Source organism: Neoarius graeffei, chromosome 13, assembly GCF_027579695.1.
Source record: "Neoarius graeffei isolate fNeoGra1 chromosome 13, fNeoGra1.pri, whole genome shotgun sequence".
Lineage (NCBI taxonomy): Eukaryota > Metazoa > Chordata > Actinopteri > Siluriformes > Ariidae > Neoarius > Neoarius graeffei.
The window spans coordinates 18,158,913-18,185,971 of NC_083581.1; the positions used below are offsets into that span (position 1 = coordinate 18,158,913).

Below are 27,059 nucleotides of genomic sequence, written 5' to 3' on the forward strand. Positions count from 1 at the left end.
AAAAAAAGAGTGTTTAAAAAAAAAGTTTGATATTTTAGATTCTTCAGCGTAACCGGTGTTTACCTTGATGCTTTGCACACGATTGCCATTATCTTAACCAGCTTCATGAGGTAGTCACCTGGAATGCTTTTCAATGAACAGTAGTGCCTCATCAAAAGTTAATTAGTTTGTTGCCTTCTTAATGTGTTTAAGATCAAACAATAAATAATAAAAATACATTGTGTATTTTTATGCATTGTGAACCGGGTGTCAGGCAAAGGTGAGAGCCTGGGCATGCTGATCCTCGGCAGCACAGACTAGAAATTGGGATGTGAAACGTCACCTCTCTGGCAGGGAAGAACTAAGAACCCTTTATTCGTCACATGCACACTTCAAGCATGGTGAAATTCATCCTCTGCATTTAACCCATCTGAAGCAGTGAACACACACACACACTCAGAGCAGTGGGCAGCCACACCAGAGTGCCCGGAGAACAGTCAGGGGTCAGGTACCTTGCTCAAGAGCACCTCAGCCCAAGGCCACCCCACATCAACCTAACTGCATGTCTTTGGATTGTGGGGGAAACCGGAGCACCTGGAGGAAACCCACGCAGACACGGGGAGAACATGCAAACTCCACACAGAAAGGCCCTCGCTGGCCACTGGGTTAGAACCTGGAACCATCTTGCTGTGAAGCGACCGTGAAGGAACTGGAGCTGGTGTGGGAGGCGGAGCAGTACCAATTAGATGTAGTTGGGCTTGCCTCCATGCATAGCACCAGTTCTGGAACCAAACTCCTGGAGAGAGGGTGGACTCTTTCCTTTTCCAGTGTTGCCCAGGGTTAGAGGCACTGGGCAGGTGTGGGGATACTCATGAGCTCCCAGCTGAGTGCCACTGTGTTGGAGATCTCCCCGGAGAATGAGAAGGTTGCTTCTATGCTACTGCAAGTTGCTGAGAGGAAAACTGGACTGTCGTTTATGCTTATGCAACAAACAGTAGTGTCTGGCCTTCTTGGAGTCGCTGGGCGGTGTCCTGGATGGGGTGCCAACTGGGGATTCCATAGTTTTCCTGGGGGACTTCAACACTCATATGGGCAATGATGGAGAAACCTGGAGTGGGATGATTGGGAGGTACGACCTGCCTGATCTAAACCTGAGTGATGTTTTGTTGTTGGACTTCTGTGCTCATCATGGATTGGCCATAACAAACATCATGTTCAAGCATAAGGCAGTTCATAAGTGTACCTGGCACCAGAACACCTTAGGTCAAAGATCGATAATCAACCTTGTGATTGTATCATAAGATCTGTGGCCATATGTCTTGGACACTCGGGTGAAGAGAGGAGCAGAGTTGTCAAATGATCACCACCTGCTGGTGAGTTGGATCAGATGGGAGCTTGTCTGGGAGCCTCTGGGAGACTGCCAGACAGAGCTGGAAAACCCAAGCATGTAGTGAGGGTGAACTGAGAGCATCTGGCAGAGTCCTTTGTTTGTGAGGTCTTTAATTCCCACCTCTGGAAGAGCTTCTTGTGCATCCTGGGACAGGCTGGGGACATGGAATCCGAATGGACCATATTCAAAGCCTCCATTGTAGAGGCGGCTGGTAGGACCTGTGGCCAAAAGGTCATCAATGCCTGTCATGGTAGTAACCTAAGAACCCCCTGGTGGACACTGGCAATGAAGGAAGCCATCAAGCTGAAGAAAGAAGTCTTTCGGGCTTGGTTGGCCCAGGGGTTCCTTGAGGCAGCAGGCAGGTACTGGGAGGCCAGAAGGGCTGCAGCTTTGGCAGTTGCTGAAGCAAAAACTCAGTTGTGGAAGAAGTTCGGGGAGACCATGGAGAAGCACTTTCAGTTGACCTCAAGGAAGTTCTGCCAAACTGTTCAGTGACTCAGGAAAGGGAAGCAGGACTTGCCTCAGGCTGTGCGCAACCAGGGAGGAGAACTGTTGACCTGCCCTGAGATGCTGAAGGCTCTGGACATTGTTGGACTGTCTTGGCTGACACGCCTCTTCAATGTCATGTGGAAGTCAGGTACAGTGCCTGTGGAGTGGCAGACCAGAGTGGTGGTTCCCCTTTTCAAAAAAGGGGACCAGAAAGCGTGCTCCAATTATAGGGGTATCACACTGCTCAGCCTCCCCAGGAAAGTTTATTCCAAGGTGTTGGAAAGGAGGCTTTGGCCGATTGTTGAACCTCAGATTCAGGAGGAGCAATGCGGATTCCGTCCTGTCCATGGAACAGAGGACCAGCTCTTTACTCTGGCAGGGTTGTTGGGAGGGTTCATGGGAGTATGACCAGCCAGTCTACATGTGTTTTGCAGATTTGAAAGAGGCTTACAACCATGTCCCCTGAAGACTCTTGTGGTGGGCACTGCGGGAGTACTGTGGCAGTTGCTATGAGCCATCCAGTCCTTGTACAACCAAAGTGTGAGCTGTGTCTGAATTCTCGGCACAAAGTTAAACATGTTCCTGGTGGGTGATGGACTCCGCCAAGGCTGCCCCTTGTCGCTGATCCCGTTTGTGATATTCATGGATGGGATCTCAAGGCGCAGCTGGGGTGAGGAAGGTGTCTGGTTTGGGAACCTCAAAATTGCATCTCTGCTCTTTGCAGATGATGTGGTTCTGTTGGCTTCTTCAGAGCATGACCTGGGGCAGTTTGCAGCTGAGAGTGAAGCAGCTGGGATGAGAGTCAGCACCTCCAAGTCTGTGGCCATGGTTCTCTGCCGGAAAATGGTGAAGTGCTCCCTCCGGATTGGGAGTGAGTTGCTGCCCCAAGTGAAAGAGTTCAAGCATCTTAGGGTCTTGTTCACGAGTGATCCTAAAATGGAGCATGAGCTGGACAGGCAGATTGGGGTGGCATCAGCAGTAATGCAGGCATTGTACTGGTCTGTTGTGGTGAAGAGGGAGCTAAACTGGAAGGCAAAGCTTTTGATTTAACAGTCAATCTATGTTCCAACCCTCACCTATGGTCATGAGCTTTGGGTAGTGACTGAAAGGATGAGATCATGATACAAGTGGCTGAAATGAGCTTTCTTCGTAGGGTGGCTAGGCTCACCCTTAGAGATGGGATGAGGAGCTCAGACATCCAGAGGGATCTTGGAGTAGAGCTGCTGCTCCTTCATGTTGAAAGGAGTCAGCTAAGGTGGTTCAGGCATCTGATTAGGATGCCTCCTGGGCACCTTCCTGTGGAGATTTTTCGGGCACATCCAACTGGGAAGAGACATCGGGGTAGACTCAGAACACTCTGTTGAGATTATACTTGTCATTTTTAGGGCATACCTAACAACGTGCTTTCTTTCTCTCTCTCTTCCCCCCCCCAATCTGTCCCTCTGAGTTACATGTTGATCCTGGGATTGAGATGCTGGCCTCTTCTGCCCCTCAGACCTGCTTGATCCATCCTGGTGCCCTGTGTCTGGTTGGAGTTTTATCGCACCGCTCCTGTGAAGGACGGCCCCATGAGGACAGTTGAGGGTTATACCTGTTAAAACTGTTAATATTATAGTCAGGCTGTCTGTTGTTGCCCAAATGAGGATGGGTTCCCTTTTGAGTCTGGTTCCTCTCGAGGTTTCTTCCTCATGTCGTCTGAGGGAGTTTTTCCTTGCCACCGTCGCCACAGGCTTGCTCATTGGGGATAGATTAGGGATAAAATTAGCTCATGTTTTAAGTCGTTCAAATTCTGTAAAGCTGCTTTGCGACAATGTTTATTGTTAAAAGCGCTATACAAATAAACTTGATTAATTGATATATCTCATCTGGCCTTGGGATCCCCCAGGAGCAACTGGAAAGTGTTGCTGGGGAGAGGGACGCCTGGAATACCCTGCTTAGCCTGCTGCCATTGTGACCCAACTTTGGCTAAGCAGAAGAAAATAGATGGATGGATAAAAATACAGTAAATAGCCCTATTCCACAACTATAATAATCCATATTATGTCAAGAACCACTCAACAAAGTAAAGAGAAATGATGGATTCTCACGAGGGTGATGTATGAGTATCCTGTGACTGATGAGTTTTTTCGTGGGAGTGGAGACAAATCCTTGAACGGCAGGCCTGATTACAGGTTCTACAAATGTAAAGTATTGATGCAGCTGTGTTGGTGGAGTTGGTCTTCCTTCTGGCCCTTTGATCTTTAAGGTGTTTTGTTCTACTTTCATTAAACGTCCGTACCTCCTTAAGGCAGGTAACATGTCAGATGTTCTTGGGTAGTTGCTTCCCAGGGATTAGGGCAGATTCCACATGCCTTGAGATTTTGCTTCAAGGTGTCTTTATACTTTAGTCTTGGTCTTCCAATTTCTCTCTTACCATTGGTCAGTTGGCTGAAGAAAAGTGCTTTAGGGATCCTGGCATCCTCCATCCTGACAAGGTGTCCAGCCCAGCGAAGCTGTGCTTTGATTGTTTGACATTCAACGCTAGTGATGCTGCAGCGTTCAAGGACCTCGACGTTGGTGACCTTGTCCTGCCACTTGATACCACATATTGATCTCAAGCAGCATTGTTGGAACTGTTCCAGTACTTTAATATGACGACGATAAGTTGTCCAGGTCTCACATCTGTAAAGAAGGGTGGTTAGGAGCACAGCTTTGTACACTTTGACTTTCGTGCACAGCCAGATGTCATGTTCGTCCCACAGTTTCCGTCTTAGCCTCCCAAAGGAGCTGCTGTGTTATCTCGTCATCAATGGTTGATGAGTTAGACAAGAAGCTACCCAGGTAGCAGAATTTCACAATGGACTTGAGAGGCACATGGTTGATGGTAATAACTGGATCTGTATGGATTCGGTTTGGAGTGGGTTGATACATAACCTCAGTCTTCTTAAGGCTGACTGTCAAACCAAACCTTTCAGATGCACAAGCGAGCGCACTTGTTATTTGCTGGATGTCCTCAAGCGTGTGAGCAACCATCCGCATAGAGTAGTTCACGAATCATCAAGGGCAACGTCTTAGTACGGGATTGAAGGCATCCAAGATTGAACAGGCCACCGTCTATGCGAAACAGTATGTACAGGCCCCTGTCCATGTCATGAAAGGCATCTAGTAGCATCAGCGAGAACATGACAGAAGAAAGTTGGAGCAAGAACACAGGCTTGCTTGGTTCCATTTGTAACAGGAAATGGATCTGATAACTCCCTACACTCTTGTACTCAAGCAAGCATCCCCTCGTGGAAGGACCTGATGATCACTACGAACCTTTCAGGACAGCCAAGCTTTTGCAGGATTATCCAAAGGCCGTCACGGTTGACAGTGTCAAACGCCTTTGTAAGATCTATAAATACCATGTAAAGGTCCATGTAAAGCTCTCTACATTTTTCTTGAATCTGCCTCATGGCAAAGATCATGTCAGCGGTTCCTCTCCCAGCCCTAAACCTGCATTGCAATTCAGGGAATATAGACTCAACTAGCTGCTCTAGCATCCTGTTTAGAGAGACGTGTGCCAGTATCTTCCCCGCGATGGAAAGGAGAGATATGCCCGGTGATTGTCGCGTACAGTATGGTTACTCTTGCGTTTGTAAAGGTGTACAATGGAAGCATCTTTAAACTCCTGAGGCACTACTCCTTCTTTCCAAATCTGCATTAACAGCTGGGTGAGTTTCTTACTCATATACATGCCGCCATGTTTGAATATCTCAGCCATTATACCGTCAGCGCCGGGGGACTTCCCTGATATCTGCTGGATTGCTCTAGTAACCTCATCTAAGGATGATGTCAGATTTAACCTCTCCAGTATCTTCCGCTGAGGGATTCTACAATGGAAGCACTTCCTGTGACATTGATGATGGCTGGTTGAGAAGGGTGTTAAAGTGTTCTGCCCAACGGTTTAAGATATCTGGCTTGTTAGTTAAGAGTGTCTCACCATCAGATGACAGAACGGGTGAGCTAACACTAGTCCTAGGTCCGTACACAGCCTAAAGGCCTTCGTAGAACAGGCCACCATCTATGCGAAACTGTATGTACAGGCCCCTGTCCGTGTCATGAAAGGCATCTAGTAGCATCAGCGAGAACATGACAGAAGGGAGTTGGAGCAAGAACACAGGCTTGCTTGGTTCCGTTTGTAACAGGAAATGGATCTGATAACTCCCCACACTTTTGTACTCGAGCAAGCATCCCCTCGTGGAAGGACCTGATGATCGCTATAAAACTTTCAGGACAGCCAAGCTTTTGCAGGATTATCCAAAGGCCGTCACATGGTATTGTGCTTGTCAGCCGCTTCCTGCAACTCCTTTGCCTTCCTCTCCCACCACGTGTTCTTCATCTGGCGAAGTCTTTTCTGTACAGTGTGTTTCGCATTGAGGTATTGAGACTTTGCAGCAGCAGACGTTTTGTTCGTGATGTACATTTTGTGGGAACAATGCAGTCTTTCTAGTAACTCTGAGATCTTTATATCATTTTCATCAAACCAGTCTTGATGCTTGTGTTTGACAAAGCCTAAGACATCAGCACTAGTAGAGTATACAGTGTCTCTTAACTGCTTCCAAGCTGTTTCAATGTCCATGTCGTCCATATGTTCTGGGAGGTCTGCATCTATCTTTTCTTTCAGCTCTTTCTGTATAGATTATTCCTTGAGTCGCGATATGTTTAGCTTGCATGGTGGTTGAACTCTCCTTCTATGAGTCTTTGGAGGTACATGGAGAGACATTGTGCTTCTTACCATCCAATGATTGGACCAGCAGTCAGCTCCACGCATTGATCTGGTAAGCTTAATGTCTCGAGCATCCCTCTGCCTAGTAATGACATAGTCTAGCATGTGCTACTGCTTGGACTGAGGATGCATCCATGTGGTCTTGTATTTGTCAGCCTGTTGAAAAACTGTGTTGGTGATAAGCTCGTGTTGGCTGCATTTCTCCAAGAGAAGAAGGCCATTTGCATTAGTCTTTCCAACTCCATGTTTGCCGACTACGTTCCTCCAGATGTCTGAATCACTTACAACCCGGGCATTAAAGTCACCGAGGATAAGCAGCTTGTCGCTCCCAGGTGTTTCCCTTATTACCCTGTCCAAGTCTTCATAGAAAGCCTCCTTCACTTCGTCGGCATAGGTCATGGTTGGCGCGTAGGCACTAATTATGGTCGCGTGGCGACCCTCTGAGAGACCAATACGGATACTCAGCAGTCTCTCACTGATGACCTTTAGAAGCACATCGAGTTGACGAGCAATACTAGTGCGAATGACAAACCCAACACCACCAGTTCTTGGTTCTCCAGCAGGTTTACCCTTCCAGAACAAAGTATACCCTGCACCGACTTCTTCCAGACTGGACTCACTAGAGTGTCTAGTCTCACTTAATGCTGCAATGTTGTACTTATCAAGTGTCTTTGCTAAAAGGGCCGTTCGGTGTTCGGGTCTGGTATCACTGTCCAGTAGAGTTCGGACATTCTACATTGCAAAGTTCATCTTGTAATTCCGTGTGATGTTTTGACCGCAAAGGTGGCTGACCATCCAGGCGCGGTTACCTGGCAGGGTTCATACGGAGCAGCCGATGTTTAGGGTCCCTTTTCAGTACCTATCCCCATGAGGGGAGAGCATCGCTGTCCCTAAAGAGGAATGCTCTGTCGCCCATGCAGGATATGAGTGCCACATCTGCCCCAGTCTACGACAAACAACCATCACACATGGGCCGCCTGAGTGCAGGGTTGTGATTAGGGACTCCCAGCAGCATCCTCTGCCTGTCCTCGTCGCCACAGGACTTGATGTATTGATTAAAGGATGGAGCATCATTGATACATTACAGGATGACCTGCACTTGAGTGGATTATAGTGAGAAAGGTGTGCGCTTCGAGTCCCACTCTCTCCTCCAGTACGTGCCATTTGCTATCTGGTGCAAAGGTTGCCACAAGATGAGCGACGCGCAAGGATGCAGGTTATTTTCGGAGTGTCCTTCCCCTAGGTGGGTTGCCTTCCAAGGCTTGAGAGCCCCACCTGCCCTTTGTGTCTGCATGATGACCGTTGGCTCTTAAGGAGCTCATCCGCCCTTCGACGTGTCTTGTTTTTCATCCTGCTGGGTGACATGCCACCCTCCTCACCAGTGAACCAAAGAGCACTGGTGGGGGAACCAGTTTAGACACCGACCACCCGTCCATGTGGCAGGTTGTACTGGGTTACAGTGTTACCAGTAGCAAAGCCAGCAAAAACTGACCCTGACCTGACTGAAAAGAGAAATGACATCCATCATTACTTTAAAGACATGAAGTGACTTAATTAATAAAAATAAAGAAAAAAACATTGAATTAGAAGGCGTGTCCAAATTTTTAACTGCTTCTGTATATATTTAACATGCACTGTATGGCCAAAAGTTCGTGGACACCTGGCCATCACACCTACTGGTACTGTATACAGCTAGTTTGGAGCAGGGCCGACACAACATGGGACACCCTGAGCTCACCTGCAAAAACCTGAGCCTCTTCAGGAAGTTGCTGATATATCCTCCAGGAGGTTTGAGGCTTGGGTACGACTTTTTCATCTACTTTCCTGGAGCACGGCCCTTCAGAATGCTCATCACTACTTCCTCCAATTCAGCAGACATCACCACCAAACCCTGTAACCAAGACAGGAAAATAGGTAAAGCTCTGGCACATATTGTATAGATACCTAAACAAAGCAAAACACACTACTTAAACCTCAGATCTAATTCTGATCTTTTTAAAATTAACAACTTTTGTTGAGTTTGTTGCTATAAAGCATATTTCTAGATAAAGCATGCTATTAAAGCATTGATATTTCTATACAGCACATTGCAACACTGGCTTTTAAAACTGTGGGTCATGCTGACTTTCAATCCCAGGGTTCTAACCAGGCCTTTTCAGCGTATCAAACAGATATGCAATGTTTCCTTACCGCTACGCTCACAATATTGCCGACACAACTGTAAAAGTTGCTGCTACACTAATAAAAAGACTTGTCAATCTTGAAAATGTGGCCTTTTGTTTAATTTTCTCTTGTTATCCCCATGCAACGGTGACGGTGTGCTGCTGTGCGAATGTTCCACATTCGGACACCCATATGAAAAAACCCCATATGATTCATATACGGCAACCATGCATCTTCCTTACTTAAATCATATAGAATTGGGCCAATTGCCCTCTGAGTTTCTTGTATGTTCAGTAGATGTTCTACGCAAAATCAGACCGTTTATGGCCACTTTCTTAATAAAAAACACACAGCCAACTCACAGGGAATTTTCCAGTCATATATGCATGAAGTATAAAGGGTTATATGAATTTTATATGCCAACAATAAAGAGTAATATATGATATTTATAAGAATTATAGGATATAACCGTTGTATTCCAATATAAACCATTGTAAGTTTTTATATTGAATCATATTGAAGGCTTACTGAACTTATATATGACTTACACATGTTTGTGCCCAATGTCTACATGAATTTTGCATGGTTTTTATATGTAATACAGGAATATTCCTATAGAAATCATTAGGTTTTTGCAGTGATTCATATGCAAGTTTTACTGAAATTATATATGACTTACAGCCATTTCTGTGCCTAATGTCTGGATGAATTTTGCATGGTTTTCATATGTTTTTAATAGGAAAATTGTGCATCTGCTTCTAAAGCTTTATGTATTTCCTATTAATTTCTCATATTACAGCAATAACATTACCATATGTCTACATATACTTATCATATAATATAAACCAATAATACATACACTTATCATAAATGATTTCTGTCAATAACATACAAAGTTCTGTTGAAAATCTTTTTATTTTCTTTTGCATTGTGTTAATTTTACATGAACTTGAAAAATAAAAAAAATACAGATGGGGAAATATATGTAAAAACTTCAGTAAAATTATATATTTTTTAACTTTATTGTAACCTTAAAGGGATTAGCCAGAGTTATAAGCATATTAGGCTGTTTTTTTGAATGACTGGGAGGAAATACAATCACCGGAGAGCAAAATCACATTCATTTGATGTGTTTTGATAAAGTTTGATCGTACCACGTTAGCCGAAAGTAACCAGGTTCGCTGTGTAACGTGTATGTCGAGGGACATGTCCCGGAGCAGAAATGTGTCCCTCAAGGTACATGGCTTCACAAAGTTAATACTGGACTCCTTTACCGAAGATTTGTGTTTAGAGACTCTACGTACTACAAGGTAACTGTGATGTTGTTTTGAACTGTTTAAGAGTTTTAAATGTTTTGTTTTCGAAAAATGTGGTGTATCGCCGAAGCTATATGCTCCAGGACATGCCCCTCAGACATAGCCTGACTACGCCATCACCTCTCTACTCCTTTCAGAAGCAGAATAGGGTCTGGGTCCGCTGTGCACTGAAGCGATTATTGGGTGGGAGTGAACTCAGCTCTGGTTTGAAAAGATTAGACCTGCTCTCACCCAATCGCTGACAGTTGCCCATGATAATGCATCATCATTAGCACCCTCCCCCAAACCTGTCCTGTTCGCTGATTGGCCTGGTAGTTTTTTGGCGAGGGAAAACCACTCCTAGCACAGCGGACCCAGACTCTGCTTCTGAAAGGAGTAGAGAGGGGATGGCGTAGTCAGGCTACCTCAGACATACACATTAGAGAGCTAACCTGGCCAATTCCGGCTAATGCAGTATGATCAAACTTTCTCAAAATACAACCGATTGATGTGATTTTTCTCCCCGGTGATCGCATTTACTCCAAATCATCCAAAAAACAGCCCAATGTGCTTTCAACTCCAGATAATCCCTTTAACCTAATGCACTAATGCTTTAAGAGCATGTAATTTTAAACACCATCATGTCTCATTTTTTTTCCCCTCTGATTTCTGTTAATTTAGCATTAATCGCTGCTCCGATGCTAGAGGGCACAACATGCAGCCACTTCTGCAGTGTTGCTCCTGTGAAAACATAAATGAACAAAGAGCAAAATATTTTAGTTAGACCAATCAACAGCACATTAGCACTATTGTCACTTAACCCCAAATTACTCCAGGGGTCTGTTCTTGTTCACTGTATAGTGGCTATGGATAAGAAAACTAACTGACACTACTACTGCTACTACTAGTAGTAGAGATTCAAATAACACGGGACGAGATGTGCAGACATACAGACAACTCAGTGAATAGGCGAATGATAAGTTGAATTTAGGAGCCATTTGCCAGTTCTTGGGGTTTTTTCCCCATCCACACAGCAACATTGATGTGTGGTGGTTGCTGGGGCAGCAACAGGAAGTGCTTGGCGTACTACAGTTACTAATTTCCCACAATGCAGTAATATAGTAAGTATCAAACATAATCATTACTCACTCATTACAATACTTGACTGATTTGGCACTTACTGTAGATGGCATCCACCTTCATCTTTTCCAGAGGCTGGCGATTTATGCCGGACTCTCTGGAGGTCCCACGAAGGTTGCTGACCAGCAGAACATCCATAGGGAAAACCGCAGTCAGTAGAGTGCGTACAAAGCATGAGGGAGAGTTGGCATTTTGGGCCACAGCCCAAGCCAAACTATCGATGAAAACATTAGACCCAGGAAAGATTTCCACCTGTTTTCAAAAGAGTACAAAACATACTATCATTGATGGAAGGGTAGTTTTTTTAAATGATTATTTTTTTTGACTACAGTGTGGATAGGACAGTGAAGATCATGACAGGAAGAGAAGGAGACAGAGAAAGTTTGGGAAATTACCCATGCCGTACTTAAACCGGGGTCCCCATGCATGCCATTGTGCATTAGCACAATGCTCCACTTCAGCCCCCCAAAGCGTAGTTTCACATATCAGCTGATTACTTATTGGTTCATAATGGAGTTGATAAAGCAGTACAGGATACAGTACAGTAGCAGTACAGTACCTGTTCTTTGGAAGCTGCTGCTCCTGCTCCTGATGTGGAGGGCTGTGACAGACCACTTTCAACATCTGAAGCTGCAGACGAGACCGGAGACCTCAGCACTGACTTAACCTCCCGGATGAAATTCGGCAGCTCTGGGGGGAAAAAGTAAGAAAACACAACAATAAAATATAGATAAATCAGCCTTTTGTATCTATACTTACCAAGACAACAGATGTTGTACATGGTTGCGCAAGCTGAAGAATTCAATGCCAGTGATGGATGTTAATAACGTTCGATAGGGTTCAAGTCTTTGCTCATAGACATAGGTGGCATTTACATCAAACTGTATCTGAATTGTTAACGTTACTGTCTGTGCACATTAAAATGGTAGAAAACCCCACAGACAGAACAATTTCAATACACCAGGTCCTACATATTCATTTCAGTATGGATCTGATACGGCGCTTTAATTACAGAAATATCATTACTGGGTTATCAACGAAGAGAGAGATAGAGATAGAGGGCGAGAGTGCCTGTGTGTGGTTTTTTTTTTTTTTGCCTAGCTGGCCAGGAAAGAAGGGGGGGGGGGGGGGGGGGGAGGCATTGCCTCTGCTCACGTTTGCTGCTTTGCATTATATATAACATAATGATCAACTCATATGGTGTAAATGTATTAATTAGTTAGTTAATAATTACCACTACTAGTAAGTTAATAAGTACTATTACTAATTAGTTAGCACAAGCCTAGAGTTTATCAGCCATCGTCAATGTGATAGAGAACTCTCGCTACAAGTCTATATTGCAACTGTGACTATCTAAGCCTAAGTGATTGCGGCAACTTGTGGACTCTGTCTTCTTGTTAGCACAATATATTTGAAAGGCTTCAAGTGAATACGGTCTAGTGTAAACAAGATAAAACATATCAACAGGGCAGGCATTAAAGTGCAAGACAGGGCAACAGGACAACAATGAGAGGTATTGTATTATACCTATCCTAGGTGCAACAAGTGTCAGAGTAACAACATTGAAGTCTAACCCTAAAACAAGAAAATTTGACAGTAATGCCTGATAGTTGATAGTAATGCTAAATTATTTTTATCAAAGCCATATACTCCCAATACTGAAAATAGGATGACAGTGTGCTTAAAGGTGCACTGTGTAATATTTTTAGTAGTTTATTTCCAGAATTCATGCTGCCCATTCACAAATGTTACCTTTTTCACAAATACCACCACCATCAAATTCTAAGTATTCATTATGACTGGGAAAATTGCACTTTTCATACATGAAAAGGTGGATCTTCTCCATGTCCGCCATTTTGAATTTCCAGAAATAGACATTTTTAGCTGCAAAACTTACAGTACTTTTGTCATACTAGTAAATATTAGTTTATTACTTAGTAAATATTCATGAAAAGATCAAATTTGGCAAATGACAGCACAGTTTCAATGAGCAGCATAGTTGCAATACCTACTCTGGCCACAATCCTACACAGTGCACCTTTAAAGGGAATATCTGTAAGTCGCTTTGGATAGAAGTGTCAACTAAGTGTAATGTGAATGCAAAAGTCTTACCGGTGCATCCTCAATATCAGTTTCATCCGAGTCGGTATATCTCGATGGTGGTACTGAGGGCCTTTTCACAGGGAGTGCCTTGTGACACCCACACTCCAAGCCAATGAATTCCTTCACCTTAGCAGTAGTATGAAACCGAGTGTCTGAAACAGTTAGGGATTAGATAGAGGCATAGAGAGTACTGTCATTATCAATATATTGCAGTACATAATTTCACACAGTACACCATCTTCGGCATGAATGCTGTTAGTTACCAGTAAATACACATAAAATTATTAATAATGGTGATAGAAGAATTAGGTCTACTTACTGCTGACAAACTTAATTGAGGCACTGTAAACTGGCCACCCGTGTCTAGGTTTTTTCCCTTTCTGCCACTCAACGACAGCAGCGTAATAAGTGTGCGGGTACCCCTCTTCGTCCAACTTTGTGTCATCATACTTGCGTATGGCATCAGTTTTGACTTCACTGAAACTGCCAGCATCCTCCCCATTAATCCACTCCACCACTGCAAACTTTCTCATGGTGTCTAGGTAATAAAATGAGATATATTTGTGACAGACTTGTCCAGGGTGTACCCCGCCTTTCGCCCGTAGTCAGCTGGGATAGGCTCCAGCTTGCCTGCGACCCTGTAGAACAGGATAAAGCGGCTACAGATAATGAGATGAGATGAGATATTTGTGACATTGCAGAATTTACATTCCCTAATGTAAGACCGCATAACTTGACATGGCGTATCTATGCTGCCCTACAAAGCAAAAAGGCAGTGACTGTGCAGAGCTCCAAACTGAGTAAAATGATCCTGTAGTTCAGTCTAAGTAGTTTTGGGTAGATTATTGACATGTGGCAGTTTTGTTACTTTATATTGCCACATTTTTTGCATATCAATCATTTTATTTAACTTTATATTTTGATATATATATGCCATTAAAATCACAGTAACTCATTTTCAACAGCAATGCAGTTACTGCCTTTTTGCTTTATAGGGCAGTATGAACCTCTCAGTTCAATTTCCCGTTGACTACAAAGTAGGGCTGGGCGATTCACCCCCCAAAAAAAATCTTCGTTTTTTTTCATAAAAAATTCGATTCACGATTCGATTTGTTTCAATGCGCCCCCCATTTTAAAATGAAATAACTATTCACTGTAAATTTATTTCCAAAATATAAATTTATTTTGAGAAAAATAAGTGCTCCAGTCTACAATCACAGTATTCAGCTGAAAAAAGTGCTTGTGCACTGTAGTTTCATAGACTTTGTTAGGGATTTGCTGGGATTCGAACCTGGTTCGTTGGTGTGATAATCCAGCAAACCCCCACTAGGCCACCAGGGGGATGATGCAAATGCAGAGGCGTGAGGCGGAAGTAGAAAAAGTATCAAACAACAGTTTATTTACACTATGTACAATATTTACAATCCGATGAAAAAACAAAAAAAAAAAGAAAATCCAAAAGCTCAGAAGATAACAAAAATAAAAATATCCAAAGGTACAAAACAAAAGCCAGAAAACCAGAAAAGCAAAGTGCAAAACAAAGAACACGGTCCAGAGGAAACTGGAGATAAACATAACAGCACAAAGACTCCGTGACAAGAGGACTGAACTCAGGGGTATAAATACACAAACTAATTAAGGACACAGGTGAAGATAATTAGGACTAACAGGCAATTAACAAAAAAAACACAAAACACAGGAACAGTGGCGGCCTCTAGAGGCCAAAATAAATATGACATGAAAAGGAAATAACAGCGGCCTCTAGAGGCCAAAACAGTCCAAGTCCTAACAGGACCCCCCCTCTAGGAGCGTCTCCTGACGTTCCCAGGGCGATCCGGATGGGCCGAATGGAAGTCCTGACACAGTTCTTTATCCAGGACATCCCGAGCAGGAACCCAGCAGCGCTCCTCAGGACCATAGCCCTCCCAGTCCACCAGATATTGCAACCCGCCGCGGACCCGGCGGGAGTCAAGCAGGCGATGCACAGTGAACACAGTCTGCCCCTGGAAGATGCGGGGGGGTGGGGGGTTCCTAGGGGCAGGGGCACACGTAGACGTCAGTACAGGCCGCAACAGGGAAACATGGAAAGTGGGGTTGATCCTCAGAGTCCGGGGCAACTGGAGCCGGTAGGAGACAGGGTTCACCCTGCGCACCACCTTGAAGGGGCCAATGTAGCGAGGAGCAAGCTTGCGGTTCTCCACCCGCAGCGGAAGGTCCTTAGTGGACAGCCAAACCCGCTGCCCAGGGCGGAAAGTGTGTGCAGGTCTTCTATGGCGGTTGGCCTGAGTCTGGTTGGTTCTGGAGGTCTGTATGAGGGTCTTCCTGACCTTGCTCCAGGTCTTGCGACACCGTCTCACATATTGGTTGACCGAGGGCACCCCCGCGTCCTCCTCCTGGTCCGGGAACAGAGGTGGCTGGAACCCGAATTGGCACTGGAATGGCGACAGCTTGGTGGCCGATGACTGCAGGGTGTTGTGGGCGTACTCTGCCCATGGCAGCCAGGTGCTCCACGATGTCGGGTTATCCATAGCCAGGCCTCGCAGGGTGGTTTCCAGGTCCTGGTTGAGCCTCTCCGTCTGACCATTGGACTGTGGGTGAAACCCAGAGGAGAGGCTGGCAGTGGCTCCGATGACCTTGCAGAACCCGTGCCACACTCGGGAGGAGAACTGGGGCCCTCGGTCTGAGACGATGTCCTGTGGAAGACCAAAGACTCGGAAGACATGATTAAATATAAGTTTCGCTGTTTCAAGAGCAGAGGGGAGTTTGCACAGAGGTATGAAGCGGCAGGCCTTGGAGAATCTGTCAACAATGACCAAAATGACCATGTTACCTTGTGACTCAGGGAGACCCGTGATGAAGTCGACTGCCACGTGGGACCAGGGACGCCGGGGAATGGTCAGAGGATGCAGGAGACCCTGGGGACGCTGTCGTGGGTTCTTGGTTCTGGTGCAAACCTCACAGGACAGGACAAATGACCTTACTTCCTGCTCCATGTTAGGCCACCAGAAGCGTCTTTTCAGGAAGTCCAGGGTCCTCCGAGCTCCCGGGTGGGCGGTGAGAGGGGAAGAGTGACCCCACTGGAGAACCTTGGCCCGGGCTTGATGTGGGACGTACAAGAGGCCCGGTGGCCCCGTCCCAGGACCGGGGTCCTGGCGTTGGGCTCGTCGAACAGCCTCCTCAATACCCCAGCGGACAGGGGCCACAATCCGGGACACCGGGATAATAGGCCCGACTTCATTCTCCCTGTTAGTGGCAGAGAACAGCCTGGACAGTGCGTCAGGTTTGGTGTTCTTGGAGCCGGGACGGTACGAGAGGGTGAAGTCAAACCGACTGAAAAACAGGGCCCACCTAGCCTGTCGAGGGTTCAGTCTCTTGGCTTGCTGGAGGTACTCCAGGTTCTTGTGGTCAGTCCAAACCAGGAATGGATGTTGCGCTCCCTCCAGCCAGTGCCTCCACTCCTCAAGGGCCAGTTTGACCGCTAGCAGTTCTCGATCCCCCACATCGTACCGGGACTCCGCAGGACTCAGGCGGTGGGAGAAGTAAGCACAGGGGTGCAGCTTTCCTTCTGAACGTTGAGAGAGTACCGCGCCGACACCACTGTCCGAGGCGTCCACCTCCACGATGAATGGTTGGGAGGTGTCCGGGAGGACCAGAATGGGTGCCGTGCAGAAGCGGGCCTTGAGGTCTTTGAACGCCTTTTCTGCCTGAGGAGACCAGCCATAAGATCCACCTGTCCCTTTGGTGAGGTCTGACATGGGTGCTGCCACAGAACTGAAGTTCCTGATGAACTTGCGGTAGAAGTTAGCGAATCCTAAGAACCGCTGAACCTCCTTAACGGACTTGGGAGTAGGCCAGTCCCGGACGGCCAGGGTCTTGGCAGGGTCCATTTGGAGTTGGCCTGTCCGTACAATAAATCCCAGAAAGGAGACCTCGGGAACATGAAATTCGCATTTCTGGGCCTTGGCGAACAGATTGTTCTGTAGCAGCCTCTGGAGAACCTGGCGGACATGGTGGCAGTGCTCCTGCATGGTCTTGGAAAAGATAAGGATGTCATCGAGGTAGACAAAGACGTACAGGTTAATCATGTCCCTTAAGACGTCGTTGATTAGGGCCTGAAAAACAGCTGGTGCGTTGGTGAGTCCGAAGGGCATCACCTGGTATTCGTAGTGCCCAGACGGGGTGTTAAAGGCAGTCTTCCACTCGTCTCCCTGTCGGATACGGATGAGGTGGTATGCGTTCCGTAGGTCCAACTTGGTGAAGACGGTGGCGCCTTGGAGCAGGTCGAAAGCAGTGGACATCAGCGGAAGGGGATATCGGTTGCGCACAGTGATCTTGTTCAGGCCCCTGTAGTCAATACATGGTCGAAGCCCCCCATCCTTCTTGCCGACAAAGAAGAAGCCGGCACCAGCAGGTGAGGTGGAGGGTCGAATGAACCCAGAGACCAGGGCGTCTTTGAGGTATTCCTCCATAGCCTTGCGTTCTGGCTGAGAGAGGGAAAACAGTCTGCCACGAGGAGGGGTAGTCCCAGGGAGCAAGTCGATGGCACAGTCGTAGGCCCGGTGCGGAGGAAGAACGGCGGCCCTGCTCTTGCTGAATACCTCCTTGAGATCCCAGTACTCTGTGGGAACTTGAGATAACTCGGTGAGATCAGGGGGCTCGGCAGGAGACACAGGAGAGCTAGAGAGCAGACAAGAGGCATGGCATGCAGGGCCCCATTCCACAACCTGGCTTGTTACCCAGTCTATGCGAGGGTTGTGGCGAGTAAGCCAAGGAAGGCCTAGAATAACTGGGAACTCAGGTGAAGGAATCAGGTGCAGGGATATTTCTTCCTTGTGACCTTGAGACTGGAGGAAGACTGGAGAAGTAACTTGAGTGACTCTTCCATCACCTAACGCTTGGCCATCGAGGGCAGACACAGACAGAGGGACTTCAAGAGGTGCAGTAGGTATATTGATGCTTTGGGCGAAGTGAATATCCATAAAGTTCCCAGCCGCCCCTGAGTCTAACAAAGCTTGACAAGAATGGACAGACTCACCCCAGGAGATGGAGACCGGGATGTAGATTCCTTGGCCAGGGAGTCCGGGAGAGAGGGTAGGCCCCGTCACAACCCTCCCTCGGCTGGACGGGGCGGTCCTTTTCCCAAGAGTTCGGGACATGATGCTCGGAAGTGACCAGGCTTGCCACAGTAGATGCAGCACTTGTCCCTCCTTCTGCGCTCCCTCTCAGATGTGGAGAGGCGAGTACGACCCACTTGCATGGGTTCTGGACAGTCACTGAAGGAGGTAGACGGTCTCCAGGTAGAGGTAGGGAGGCTGGGGGGACTCAAGGCTTGGTGGCGTTCTCTCATCCTGTTGTCCAGACGAATAGCATGTGAGATGAGGGTTTCGAGGTCACTTGGGCATCCAATAGAGGCCAGACCGTCCTTGATGGGGTCAGACAGACCATGGTGGAAGGCTGACACCAGGGCAGTCTCGTTCCATCCACTTACTGCTGCGAGTGTTCGGAACGAGATGGCGTAATCTGCAACGCTTCCTCCTTGCCGGATGGACATGAGCTTTCGGGCTGCATCGGTACTGATGTCTGCCTGATCGAAGACCCGAAGCATCTCTTCAGAAAACAGCTGGAAATCAAAGCACTCAGGTCCCTGTCTTTGCCAGATAGCAGTAGCCCAGGCTCGCGCTTTACCAGCTAATAAGGTGATCACAAAGGCAATCTTGCGGCGATCCGTAGTGTAGGTGGTAGGCTGAAGCTCAAAGGTGAGTTGACACTGGGTAAGGAACTCTCGGCACTCACTGTGCTTGCCGTCATACCTCTGTGGTGCAGGAAGGCTGGGTTCGCGAGGTGAAGAAGGCAGCATGGCAGGAGGCACTGGAGCAGGAGTGGGAGCTGGATCAGGAGCAGGAGATGCAGGCAGAGATGTCAGCTGTGCCAGGGTTTTCCCAATTTGCTGAAGCAGTTCCTCGTGGCGAGCAAGGGCCTCACGTTGGCTGGTGAGCGTATGCCCATGAGCGTCCATGGTCGCGCCGAAGCGTGTCAAAGCTGCCATAATTCCCTGAAGGTTGGCCGGGTAGACAGTTGAAGCAGCCTCTGCTGAGTCGGTCATGACGGAGTCTTTCTGTTAGGGATTTGCTGGGATTCGAACCTGGTTCGTTGGTGTGATAATCCAACAAACCCCCACTAGGCCACCAGGGGATGACGCAAATGCAGAGGCGTGAGGCGGAAGTAGAAAAAGTATCAAACAACAGTTTATTTACACTATGTACAATATTTACAATCCGATGAAAAAACAAAAAAAAAGAAAATCCAAAAGCTCAGAAGATAACAAAAATAAAAATATCCAAAGGTACAAAACAAAAGCCAGAAAACCAGAAAAGCAAAGTGCAAAACAAAGAACACGGTACAGAGGAAACTGGAGATAAACATAACAGCACAAAGACTCCGTGACAAGAGGACTGAACTCAGGGGTATAAATACACAAACTAATTAAGGACACAGGTGAAGATAATTAGGACTAACAGGCAATTAACAAAAAAAAACACAAAACACAGGAACAGTGGCGGCCTCTAGAGGCCAAAATAAATATGACATGAAAAGGAAATAACAGCGGCCTCTAGAGGCCAAAACAGTCCAAGTCCTAACAGACTTGTGCTCCAATTAACTACTACTAAAGCAACAAAATGCCTGAGGTAACTCTTGTTGTAAAAAAACAAAAATCTCAATAGAAAAGAAAAACTCAACTGTCTGAAAAGTACTTGCAGCTGGGGACGTTGTAGCGAGCATCCAAAACTTTCACCATATGTTGAAAACCTCTCTTCTCCACCGAATAAATTGGAAGCATATCCGTAGCTATAAAGTAGGTAATCGCATCCATGATTGCTTTCCACCTTGCTCCGCTCTTTTCATATGGTATACAGTTTGAAAAGCTTTGAGGGAGAGTAGTTTGCTTTACAGTGTTAGCATTAGAGCTAGTGTTAGGAAAGTTTTCTTGTCAAAGAAGGCAGCATTTCTCCCACTCTGCTGGATGTTTTCGCTTCAAATGGTGAAACAAATTGGTTGTGCTGCTACCAGTAACTGCATTGCTGTTGTTTGGCATTCATCAGATGCTGCAAAACCATACCAATTCCAAATTACGGACGTTGTGGGACATTTTTTGGGCAGGAGCCCCTCTTTCTCGCTGTCTGTTTCTGTCGCCATGTTTGTTTGTGCATGTGATGTTACTGGGGGACGAGAGAAACGCACTGCAGGAAGTGCATTACGGAAAGTCTCGAGGGGTCTTGGCGAATGTAAAAATGAAATGCTTGAGCTGTGCACTTGGAAATATAAACTGTATGGGGACAGGGGATTTTAAAAAAATCTTAAAAACTCGAGTTTCTTAAAAAAATCAATCGATTTGACGTGCCCACTCGATTTTTAAATCGTATCGATTTTTTGCCCAGCCATACTACAAAGTCAAATTGTTGCCAAAATCCATTCCAGCAAACGAATTGTATGACAATTACAAGTAAACCATGCACATTTGATAGCAATAAGCTCTCCATGTGTTTTAGCAAAGCGCACTCAGTGAATGAAATAAACCGAGCTAGAGTAGCAGGTGGAAAACCCAACGATGCCCCTTAAAATTTTAAACTTGTCAGCAAACCATCAAATAGGCTACCTCCAAAGACATGTTAGGAAATTATCGGGTTTACTGAGAGGTCTGGAGGATCGTGTGAGAACAAAGCGAAAAACATGAATTAATCAAACCTTTGACTAACACTAAGCAAGGGCTGCGACAACGATTAGCTGCTAGCAAGCTAAGACTTGTAATGCTAAGGATAGCAATACCAGATTTTAACACACCGTCTGCAATGCGTAAAATGGCTAAATGAACATGTACACAAATATGCAATTACACTGCTATTCATACTTTACATTTCTGTCGGTGTTTCTGAAGATTACCTGCTCTTTTTTCGATGGCTCCTTCGACTGTGTACCGCAGTTTGCAAGTTCAAACGAATCCCGATAAGTGATGGGAGTCCTTCCAAAGCAAGCTCACATCAGACTCGTCATTGCTCACATAACTTATACTCTGCCAGATCTCGGGAGAAATAAACAGAAAATGTTGGGCCCACCAAATCAGAAATATTAAATTTTATTGGGTCCCGCCAATGTCATATCAGAAATATGAAGTTTTATTGGTTCCCGTCAATGTCATATGGTCCCGCCAAGTGGTTCAAACAGAGGCAGAGCTGCTCATCATATCATTGTAAACAGGCCCTGATAGATACAGTATGCAAGGAAAATGTTACATCAGTACAGGATCGCCAGTGCATGAAAATGTCGAAACGAAAATTATATTGTTTTCACAACTATGAACAAGCAGAGAGAAAGATTCCCAGTTGCACTCGGACGAGGTGGAAAAAAAGGTAAACTGAGTCATCATGGGGGTTTTATTTTTTATTTGGGGGTGTTGCTCGGTGGCAAGGCACCAGGGGTGGATGAGATCCGCCCTGAGTATCTCAAGTCTCTGGATGTTGTGGGGCTGTCTTGGTTGACACGCCTCTGCAACATCGCGTGGCGGTCGGGGACAGTGCCTCTGGAGTGGCAGACTGGGGTGGTGGTCCCTCTTTTTAAGAAAGGGGACCGGAGAGTGTGCTCCAATTATAGGGGAATCACACTTCTCAGCCTCCCGGGGAAAGTTTACTCTAGGGTACTGGAGAGGAGAATTCGACCAATAGTCGAACCTCGGATCCAGGAGGAACAATGCGGTTTTCGTCCTGGTCGCGGAACACTGGACCAGCTCTATACCCTTCATAGGGTGCTCGAAGGTTCATGGGAGTTTGCCCAACCAGTCCACATGTGCTTTGTGGACCTGGAGAAGGCATTCGACCGTGTCCCCCGTGGTATTCTGTGGGGGGTGCTTCGGGAGTATGGGGTTCAGGGCTCTTTGCTAAGGGCTGTCCGGTCCCTGTACGAACGGAGCAGGAGTCTGGTTCGCATTGCCGGCAGTAAGTCAGACCTGTTCCCAGTGCGTGTTGGACTCCGGCAGGGCTGCCCTTTGTCACCGGTTCTGTTCATAATTTTTATGGACAGAATTTCTAGGCGCAGCCAGGGGCCGGAAGGAATCATGTTTGGGAACCACAGGATTTCATCTCTGCTTTTTGCGGATGATGTTGTCCTATTGGCTTCTTCAAACCAGGACCTCCAGCATGCACTGGGGCGGTTTGCAGTCAAGTGTGAAGCGGCTGGGATGAGAATCAGCACCTCCAAGTCCGAGGCCATGGTTCTCGACCGGAAAAGGGTGGCTTGCCCTCTCCAGGTTGGTGGAGAAGTCCTGCCTCAAGTGGAAGAGTTTAAGTATCTCGGGATCTTGTTCACGAGTGAGGGAAGGATGGAGCGTGAGATCAACAGGCGGATCGGTGCAGCCTCCGCAGTGATGCGGTCGCTTTACCGGTCCGTCGTGGTGAAGAAGGAGCTGAGCCAAAAGGCGAAGCTCTCAATTTACCGGTCGATCTATGTTCCGACTCTCACCTATGGTCATGAGCTTTGGGTAATGACCGAAAGAACAAGATCGCAGATACAAGCGGACGAAATGAGTTTCCTTCGCAGGGTGGCTGGGCGCTCCCTTAGAGATAGGGTGAGAAGCACAGTCACTCGGGAGGAGCTCGGAGTAGAGCCGCTGCTCCTCCACATTGAGAGGAACCAGCTGAGGTGGCTTGGGCATCTTTTTCGGATGCCTCCTGGACGCCTCCCTGGGGAGGTGTTCCAGGCATGTCCCCCCGGGAGGAGGCCCCGGAGAAGACCCAGGACATGCTGGAGGGACTATGTCTCTCGGCTGGCCTGGAAACGCCTCGGTGTTCTTACCGAGGAGCTGACTGAGGTGTCTGGGGAGAGGGAAGTTTGGGCTTCCATGCTTAGACTGCTGCCTCCGCGACCCAGTCCTGGATAAAGTGGAAGAAGATGAGACGAGACAAGACGGGTGTTGTTCGGGTCACTTTGCTTAATTGGAGAATTAGATACTTTTGATTATTTGTTTGTTTTAAGGCATGTTCTTTGCGCGCAGAGATAAAATGAGTGTGCAAAATATATTGCACTGAGCTAGATACAAGAGCTGTGGCTGGTTTAAAAAGTGGACTCTCTCACTTGAACACACTTCAATAAATACATTTGTAATTAAAATGTCTGTGTGAGTGTGTCAATGTTGTGTTTCATCTCAAATTGAAATAAAGTTACTCTTACATCAAGAAAAGGACAAACAAATGAAGTTTGACAGCCAATAAGCTCTACCACGTTTAGTACACATGTGATAGACATGGTGGACATTAATACAAAAGTAGCACTATTTCCCTATGTTTTACTTCATGGAAATCTATAAGGCCTTAGTTGCTTGAAGACTGTATATGACATATATGACTGGAAATATATAAACATTGTGAAATTTGTATATGTGGGTTTTGTGCCCTATGTGTTCCTTATAATATTCTGTTGAAACAGATAAAATCCATATGTGTTTTTCAAGAAACTTTTCCATATGGGCATACTCCACTCCCCGTAAGCACCCAGTGCATAACTACCCAAGTAGTTCTGTATGGCTATTGTCACTGATCATGCTAGTCCGGTTTACCTCCTTCCTTATGCTGTGTTAGCAGTAAAGTGCCATCCATGTTAAGAGGCGCTTACGCGCCATGCATGTAATATGTGCCAGTTCCCGAGTTAAATCTGGATAGTCATGCATTGTAATTGAATGGCTGAAGCTGAAAATAAAGCTGACACTTGGTGAACATCAACTGGTTGTTTTATTCTTATTCCATAAATATGTCACCAATATAGTTGAATATTAATTATAATAAGTCTTCAATCAAAAACAAATCACAGCAACTTTTAGCAAAAATAAATAAATAAATAAATCTCATTAATATTACCAAAAAGTGACTTTCAGGGAGGCCTGCAAGTGCCAGGAAATGCACTAGAATGCAGAACCTGTGAGCTTTCAGGGGCCGCCTTAGCCGTTATAACTGGTGCCACTATGCTGATATTTTGGTCGAATTAGAACTCTGCAATCCATATAGCTTTGTACCAGTTAAAACATTTCTACATTAAACATTTCAATATTTAACATATTGAACCCAACTATAGACATTAACATGACTCAACTCTAATGATGGTGAAGAGGATGAATAAATGATTGCTGCTTTAGTAAACAGTCTGCCTAATATTAAGCAGTATCATTACTAAATGCTTTTGTAATTCTCACAGGCTTTTTTTTTATTCAGGAATTTGTGTGTTTATGTTTATTTTATTCATGAATAATGTATTATCAAACTACCAACCAAGGCTGAATTAATTAGCCTCATGGGAGTTTCCACTTGGCAGAGAAGCTAACTGGTATTGAGAAGGTGTCAAGAGGAGATTTTGTACTTTGTTGCCTTGTATTCAAATCGCCTGCTGAAATGCCACATGTGCAAGCTGCATAAAACTTGCATATTGCTTGGAGTAACAGCATTTTAAAGTTGAACTTTGGCCAAGTGTCTCCATGTTCCCCTTCAGCCAAAATTTAATCTAACAGGAGTTCATGTTGTGAGGATCTGCATAAACAGCAGTTGAGATTAAAGAACAACTGCCTCTTCATCTTCTCCAGAGGACACACAGTTAATGAGCGCAGGAGAGAGCAGCAATGTGGAAGAGAAGGAAAATAATGAAAAAGGGAATACAGAGGCAAAAAGTCCTGAAATGAGAAGTTTAAAAAAGACAGGCACCCTGGGGCAGGGTTCAAGCGGGGAGCTGGAGGAGATATTAGGATTAGATTAAGGAATCAGGAGCCACAGAGTGTATTCAGTAATGCAGCTGTCTCATCAAGAGAGGAGGGCAGTGTTAACCAGGATTGGAGCTGTCAACCAAACAGCAGGAGGAAATCCAGCACAGGCTCAGAATTTTCAGCACCAGGCACACTTGCAAAAGTGTGACAAAAACTAGGGCATTTTTCATGCACCATTTAATTAAAATTTTAACTAAAAGGTCATTTAAACATGCTTAAATATAATCCCTAATGGTTTCTAATGTTGGGTTCATAATGCGTAGAGAGAAATGTCATCTGCATCAGTGATTCATATGGAGTGCTTAATAGTGTTGTGGAGTGGTGGAAGAATGGTCAAGTATTACTAAAATGAGCACAAAGGCTTACACTAATTTGCTGGCATTTATATGAGAACTATTCCCTTAGTTCATTTCAATCAGAAGGTGGGAGGGAAAACAAACACAAATGATTTCATATCCAAGGTTACTCTAAGTAAAATACAAAAGTAATGCAGTTAACTGAGAGCTCAAAATTTACCTTCATGCATTAATAACTTCAAAACCAGACCAATGACTTATCCAGACCTTAACTGGAGGCACGTCCAAGGTTCATCACAGCCTCTAAAGCTTGCCACAAATTTCTTTAAGGTTCCTCCACAACTCTAAAGCTCCCCAAAAGTTTCTCATGGACTCTAAAGCTCCTTAAAGTTTTTTTGAGTTTCTCAGAGCCTCCAAAGCTCCTCCAAGATTTCTCTGAAGTTCCTCAGAGCCTCTTAAGCTCATCTATGGTTTCTCTAAGGTTCCTCCGAGACACTAAAGCTCCTCTAAGATTTATTTAAGGTTCCCCAGAGCTTCCAAAGTTCATCTAAGGTTTCTCTAAGGACCCAGAGAGACTCTAAGCCACTAAGCTTTTTAAGGTTCCTCAAGGCCTCCAAAACTCATCTAAGGTTTCTCAAAGGTTCCTCAGAGCCTTCTATGCTTCTTTAAGATTTATTTAAGCTTCTCAAAGCCTTGAAAGGCCATCTACAGTCTCTCTAAAATTCCTCAGAGCTTCCAATGCTCGTCTTTCTTCTTTCTTCTAAGGTTTCACCAAGGTTCCTCATTGCCTCCAAATCTCCTCTAATATTTATGGAAGGTTCCTCTAAGTTTCTGACCTTGATGGCCTTCTGAATGTTGACACATGAGTCATGGGTGGTCTGCAGCAGCTTGTTGAAGCGGCCCATCTCCTGCACCAACACTGCTCATGCTCTGCTTGTAACTGGTGGGGAGCCGGTGTATGGCTGCCTCCATGTCAAAGTCTTGTGGCAGTTTGCTCAAAATGTCTGCTGCCACTTCGTACGATACACCATATCATCAGAGGATTTAGCATCACCACCTGACATATGAGACTGGAGGGAAGAAATGAAAGTGAAAAGCTGCATTAGCAAGGATGTGAAATTCACCGTCATAGTTTAACACCAAGATACTGCTTTCACTTTACTTTCAGTTCATTCTATAAAGCCACAAGATCACCTCCTTGATTTTGAATATATGTGAATGTACATAAATTAACAAGCAATGATTAGTTCCTCAGAAACATACATAGAGTTTCAGATAATTGTCTCTCAACCCATATTCAATAGCATGCCAATTTGCAGTCTTCAGCTATCTGCGTCAAATTGGATCATTAGCAGCATGCTAACATTACAGCAAATAGCTCAAAGGAGCCCTTTTTCATTTGTTACATAGAAACAAGGGTAGATTTGAATGAAAGGAATGGCATGTAAACTCTTCCACATCTGACTGAAGAAACAGTTTGCAATAAGTGGAGAAATTAATGTAAACCATGCATCAGGTATTCGCCTTGTCCATTATTTATACCATATATCATTTACATACCACACAACCCTGGCTTTCTTCATATGATGACATCATGTATACATCTTGTTTTGATGAATAAAGGCCATTATGTTGGAAATTGGACTGCTAAACTCTGTAGCTC

The 27,059-nt window shown here is 45.6% G+C and overlaps 1 pseudogene; it reads right to left on the reverse strand.

Moving 5' to 3' along the window:
* The window catches only part of LOC132895873 (dynein axonemal heavy chain 7-like), a 594,076-nt pseudogene that overhangs the window by 111,886 nt on the left and 455,131 nt on the right, over positions 1 to 27,059 (reverse strand).